The following is a 6,198-nucleotide window of genomic DNA, read 5'->3' as shown; positions in this document are numbered from 1 at the left end:
TGTATCACAGCGGACGACACACACGTGATGCAGAAAAAATAAGTCTGTCATTCCAGTTCAATATGTGGAAACACTTTGAATTTAGCTCACACGTATGTGACTATGCAGTGTGCTAGAATGCTCTTATAATGCTCCCTTAGGATTCTTTTGATGTGGACAAAACCAGTGGGCTAAACCTATTAGAACTCAAATGTGAATGGGTTTGCCATTAATTCTTGTTCTCTTATACCATGGTCCGGGTGAATACTTGATTCTGATTGGCTGCTGGGTGTGCATTAAAACCTGATAATCGCACGGTGAAAAAAGAAGTTCCGGTCACCTAGCTTAAATGTTTCGTATCACTGCGCCGCCTTCTTTTAAACAACCTTTTGCTTCATCATTTGGACAAAAACAAGCGGTAAGAGGTGAACTTCCTCTCTGAACTGATGCTTTATTCAACCCATCGGAAATATCAGCATATATGTATCGCCGAATCTTGACTCCAGCAGTGGTGCGGCGTGACACGGACTATTTGTTACGTGATGCGTCGCGACGGATCAAATAGTCCACTTTTTGTGAGAAAAGTGATCCAAATCCAAAATCTAAATGTGGGAAAACACTGTTTTGCATTTCTGTTTGAAAAAAGAAATAGATTCACAGTAAAAGGAAACATTGTATTTTGTCAACTGAATTATTAAATGAATTAGAGTCTATAACTCTTCGGTGTATTCAGACTGGAAAAATACTTTGGTCTGGACCCATTTAATTTCATTTGTTCTGGATCAGGCTGTACGGTGTCAGTGGTTAGCGCTCTTGTCTCACAGCAATAAGGCCCCCAGTTTAAGTCCCGGCTGGAGGACCTAAAGCAGAAACACCAATGGGGGACCTTTCTGTGTGGAGTTTGCATGTTCTCCCCGTGCATGCATGGGTTTTCTCCAGGGACTCCGGCTTCCTCCCACCGTCCAAAAATCTGCTTCATAGGTTAATTGGTTACTCTAAATTGTCCCTAGGTGTGAGTGTGAGTGTGCATGGGTGTGTGATTGTGGCCCTTTTGACAAACTGGCGACTTGAGGTCCCCAGCCTTTGCTCATAAGTAACCCGGATACGCTCCATGATACCGAAAAAGAGTGCAAGGATTCTGTGGTGTTTTGTTCTTGGTCATGTTTTTAGTTTTCTTCTTGTCAGTCACTCCAGTTTAAGGTTCATGATCTACAGCCGTCCTCAGCCTATTTAAGTGTCTTGGTTTCTGTTCATCCTTGTCAGGTCATCTGCTCTGTTGTGTCACCGGTTTGTTGCTCCCCATAGTTTTGTCAAGTTCTAGTTTGTTTATTAAATGTTTATTTCCTCGCACCAAGCCTGGTCTCCTGCATTTTGGGTCCTTCACCACCAGTTCCTGACAACATTAGTGGTGCAACAAAAATGGTGGGCAATATCGGTACTATCCAGCTCTACAGTTTGGAGCCAGCTCAGATGGGGAAAAAACAAAGATGTGCATCATCATGTATTTGTCCGTAAGGGGATGCATCAGAATGGAGTGGAGCAGGGAGCTTGTGGCCTATTTACTGAAGGTTTAACGTAACAACTGAAATCGTTTTTCATTGGAATCTTTTCATCAGCTCCTGAGTTACAATGATTTTAAGAAAGAAATACTCACAAAAGGAATTTATTCTTAATATGCTTTATATATGTCCTCCATGAGAAAATGCCAGAAGAAAAAAAATATCTAAAACACAATTTTCATTGGAGTGGGTCTTTAAAAGAAGTACGCTTGTAATGTATTCCTCACCACACATGATTCAGTCTGTAATGTATCACATATAAAGGGCAGCACCAAAACATTCCTACAATTCAAAACGATAGAATAGGTGTGGGGAGAACATATAATTATGCATAAAGGACATTGGTTCTTTTTGAACCATGAAGTCATCCCACAGGTAAAACCCTCTGCCTTTCTGTTTCTACATAAAGAGTCCTGAAATGTCTTTTCATGTACAGATTTAGCACGTATGCCAGTGAATCTGCTAAAAGAGGTTAGCGTTTGTTTGTGAGGGGACATGTGTTTTTCTAATGAGCTTCTTGTGAATTGAGCCGGGTGCTTGCGGTTGCCACTCTTGTTCCAGCTTTTGTTGCCGTGCTCTGTTCCCGGTTTCAGCACATACAAGTGAGGAGTCCCGACGGTTTTTTTTCTACGACGAGCTGCTCTCCATTTTGTCATTTAACTTGGCCGTCTTCAAGCTGTTTTTCTCCCATGAAATCATTACTTTGCAGCTTGGATGATACTTGAGAGTACACCGTATTTTGGGGTTTTATCTAATTATCTTCAAGTAGGAAACCTCAAATTCAATTAAGGGAGATTCATCTGCTGTTTGGCTGTTTGTTCACGCGCAGGCTGTGGACAAATGTTGAATTGTGTCTTAGATTTGTGAATATGAAAAACAAGTCTGAAAGCTTTTTAATTAACACGCCGCTGATTAATGCTACTGTATTTGATAAAGAAGGCTGTTAAACTTTGCTAAAAGCCAGCTTACAAACTTTTAGAGAGGCTAAAAGATGATGGAAGGAGGTTTATAATTTATAATTTCCTTAATTGTTACCAAAAACTTGTCTAAATAAATAAACGATGTTAAATTAAACTTAACCACGTGTTTAAAATTAATCTATAACTTAATTTTTCCCCCTCTTTGGTTACTGGAGACTTCTGTTTAGAAACATAATCAATTCTGTCTTTTTAAATTTTTCCCCCAAATTCTTGAATATTTTGTATTTCTTGTAAGGGAGTTATTGTTGAAGCAGGCCAACTGTTAATCCACACTCTTGATCAAAAATAAAAATAACAAATATATAATAATAATAATGGATTGGATTTATCCGCGCTTTTCAAGACACCCAAAGCGCTTACATTGTGTCCATTATTCATTCACTCCTCATTCATACTTGGTGATGGTAAGCTACGGTTGTAGCCACAGCTGCCCTGGGGCAGACTGACAGAGGCGTGGCTGCCAGTTCGCGCCTACGGCCCCTCTGACCATCACCGGGATCATTCATGCGCATTCACACACCAGTGGAGCCACACTGGAGGCAAGGAGGGTAAAGTGTCTTGCCCAAGGACACAATGACATTTTGGCTGGTGGGAGCGGGGATCGAACCACCAACCCTTCGATCATTGGACGACCCGCTCAACCACCTGAGCCACTGTCGCCCCCCAATATAGGGCTTGACATGCAGTGTAAAACTTATGTCTAGCTGATTTTTTTTTTTAAGTTTATGTCAAGATAACAAGCTTGTATTTGATGTTTTCTGACTTCCACCCATCCATCTTCAGAACCAGGTGAATCCCTTTCTGGGTCAGCCAGCCAGCCAACCAGCTTTAAATCAAAAGTTGGGTTGGTGCAACTGTTCATCAGTCTGTTGCAGGGCCACACACTGACACACACATCTAGGGATAATTTCGATTCACCAAGTAACCTATGAAATATACTTTTGGACTGTGAGAGCAAGTTGGAGTATCCAGAGTAAAAAATCACATGTATAAGGAGAAAGAAAAAAGCACAGAAAGAACACACTCACGGTTTTTAACCTGTAATCTTAAAATTTGGGATGTGATAAATGACAATTTTCTAGTCTTGTTGACTATGGCATATGTTATTTAACATGTTTTGTTTTGTTTTGTTTCACAGACGAATAATTAATTTGAAGTTACCAGGGACAGTTTTATTGAAACACGTCACTTTCAAAAATTTCCCTTCAGGTTTTAATGAACAAAGATGACATTAGCACTGTGTTTGCTGTGCTGTAGGTTTTCAGTCAGCACGTTGTGAATTCAAACCAAGTTACCATCATATCCTGATCTGTTTATCAGGAAGGGCACTCATTCATTCTGGGTCAAAAATTTGAACATCTGAAAAGTAGAAAGGGGAGTTCAGTATCAATACTAGTGGATTTTTTAGCTCTGGAGTCGGTGGAATGATCATATCCTTATTTTTGTTCAAAAGAGCAAAAGATGAATGTTGGAGAAAGAGTTAAATTGGAGATGCTCTCCTTTAGGATGACCTGGGCTATGGTTGAAGATGAAACAAAAGAGCCTGCTTCCAGAACCTAAAGGTTCTTTCTTCATGAGATTTCATGAAGTCATGACCTTTATGCAGGGTTTAGCGTCACATCCCAGTCCTGTGTGGCGGCAAAGACATCAAAGCTGACCAGAAAATGACTTGGCTAACTCACCTGACTTAAATCCTACTGAAACTGCGGGTTCTTTGAAAACATAAGAACAGTGATTTAGGACAATGCGCCTCCATGACCGGTGTTTGGCAGCCTGTGGTTGCTGCTTCAGCAAACCCAAAAAATATGCAATAGTGAAGGTTTGTACAGCAAGGTGTTGGTGCACATTTTTACACTCCAACAAACTTTATTTGACTCTAATTATGAAATTAATAAGATGCAGAGACAATGACACGTATGTGACTGGTGCTCCAAACATGTTTCTGGCATGCTTATTGTCTGAAAGTGACTTATTTTCTCTGCTACACTTTTCAGCCTGAGATCTATAACTGTGCTTGTTGGGTTATATAAGATGGATTCACTGGCAGTAAGACATGGTTGCATTGATTCCTGTTAAGCACGTGGCCGCTGAGGCTTTCCATCTGTCTGCCATAACGGCGTTTCTTTCTCTTTCTTAGCTTGGTGGCATTTAGCAAGATTCATTGTGTTCTCACATCCTGAAACAAAGGCAGTGATTAACTGGCATGTTTCCTCTGTGTTGATTTACAGCATGTGTTTAATAGGCCTCAGAGAAAGCACACGCACCATTAAGCACGGCACTGACATACAGGCTCCAAAATGAGGTCCTGCTGCTCGCTAACTTTAAGCAACCAAATGCAAAGAAAACCTGAGGGCCTTCATCCTTGTCTCACAAATCAGCACCTATTACGTAACCATCAGCAGGGACATTATCTAAGTGATCAAAACAAAGTGCTTTCTTTTTGGAATCCTCACTACTTTGACTAAAGATAGGCAGAATAGAGTTTTATTTACAATAATCATACCACGATTCATGACTTTTTACTTGTACTGCACTCTGAAGGTATGTGAACTATACTTTAAATTATTCAATCATGATATTAATTATGAAAAAAACACAAGAAAAGGTAACTGTAAGGGCAGAATGGGATATTTTGGAACTGTTTTAGCACTTTTTAACTTGTGTTAAAAGTTCTCAAACATTATTATTATCAGCCTGCATCACCCTTGCACAACCTCATTGGTCGCGTTTGCTTATTATCACTGTTTTTGCACATTTAGAATTTGCACGACATCTTGTGTTTTTGTGTGTATGTTTGAGTGAATTTTCAGTTTCCTGTTTACGTTTTGGCATCCGGAGCAGACAGCAAAGTAAGAATTTCGTTGTGCAGGGAAACCTGTTTCTTACTGTGCATATGACAATAAACCCTTTGAATCTTGAATCTTGAATCTATTTAACATGTGCTATCCTAGGCACTTTAACATTGGAAGTTGGGTCATCTAGACCCACTAGACAGTGCGCTGAACCTTTTTTCTTCAATGATTTGTGATCTTCACTGGTGTCCATGGATTACATGAAATCCTCTTCACCTTTATCCACCTTTGTCATGGTAGCAAAGACACGTTAATGTAAGGATCGGGTCATCTGGACCCCATAGGATAGCATAAGGGTTATGAAACAAAAATTACTTTAATCCATTCTCCACGACAGTATTCTACACTATCATCCTGGAGAGCACTGCTCCTGTCAGGGTCATCTTGAAAAAACTAAACAGAAATGATTATATGGAAAAACTCAGGGCATCCGAAATATGTAGTTGGTCAAAAAGTTACACAAACTAAATCTCGACCATTGAAACCACACCAGGTCATGAAAACTGCCCCCACAGGCTTCTGCAGGCTTTACGCCATTCAGCATTTCTTCATCCTTGGTGGTAGAAAAGTACAGCATGCAAGGAGGACTGTTTTTACCAAAGCAAATAATTTAGAAAAGATGTGGCATTCTCCACATGGAATTGATTTTTGCTGACAGAGCAACTCTATATCTCTAAGGACGGCCCTCAAAATGAAAGTTCACAGGACAAAGACTATGGCAGACCGGACTGGTCACCCGCCAGGTGGTATTTATGCACTTTTTGTGTCAACTTGTCATTTTTGTAACCTATCTTTTTGAAATCTTCTACTATCATATCCATTTCAATG

The sequence above is a fragment of the Oryzias latipes genome, chromosome 5 (genome assembly GCF_053564925.1).
Source record: "Oryzias latipes strain Hd-rR chromosome 5, Olatipes_Hd-rR_3.1".
Taxonomy (NCBI): domain Eukaryota; kingdom Metazoa; phylum Chordata; class Actinopteri; order Beloniformes; family Adrianichthyidae; genus Oryzias; species Oryzias latipes.
This window is presented reverse-complemented; position numbering follows the sequence as displayed.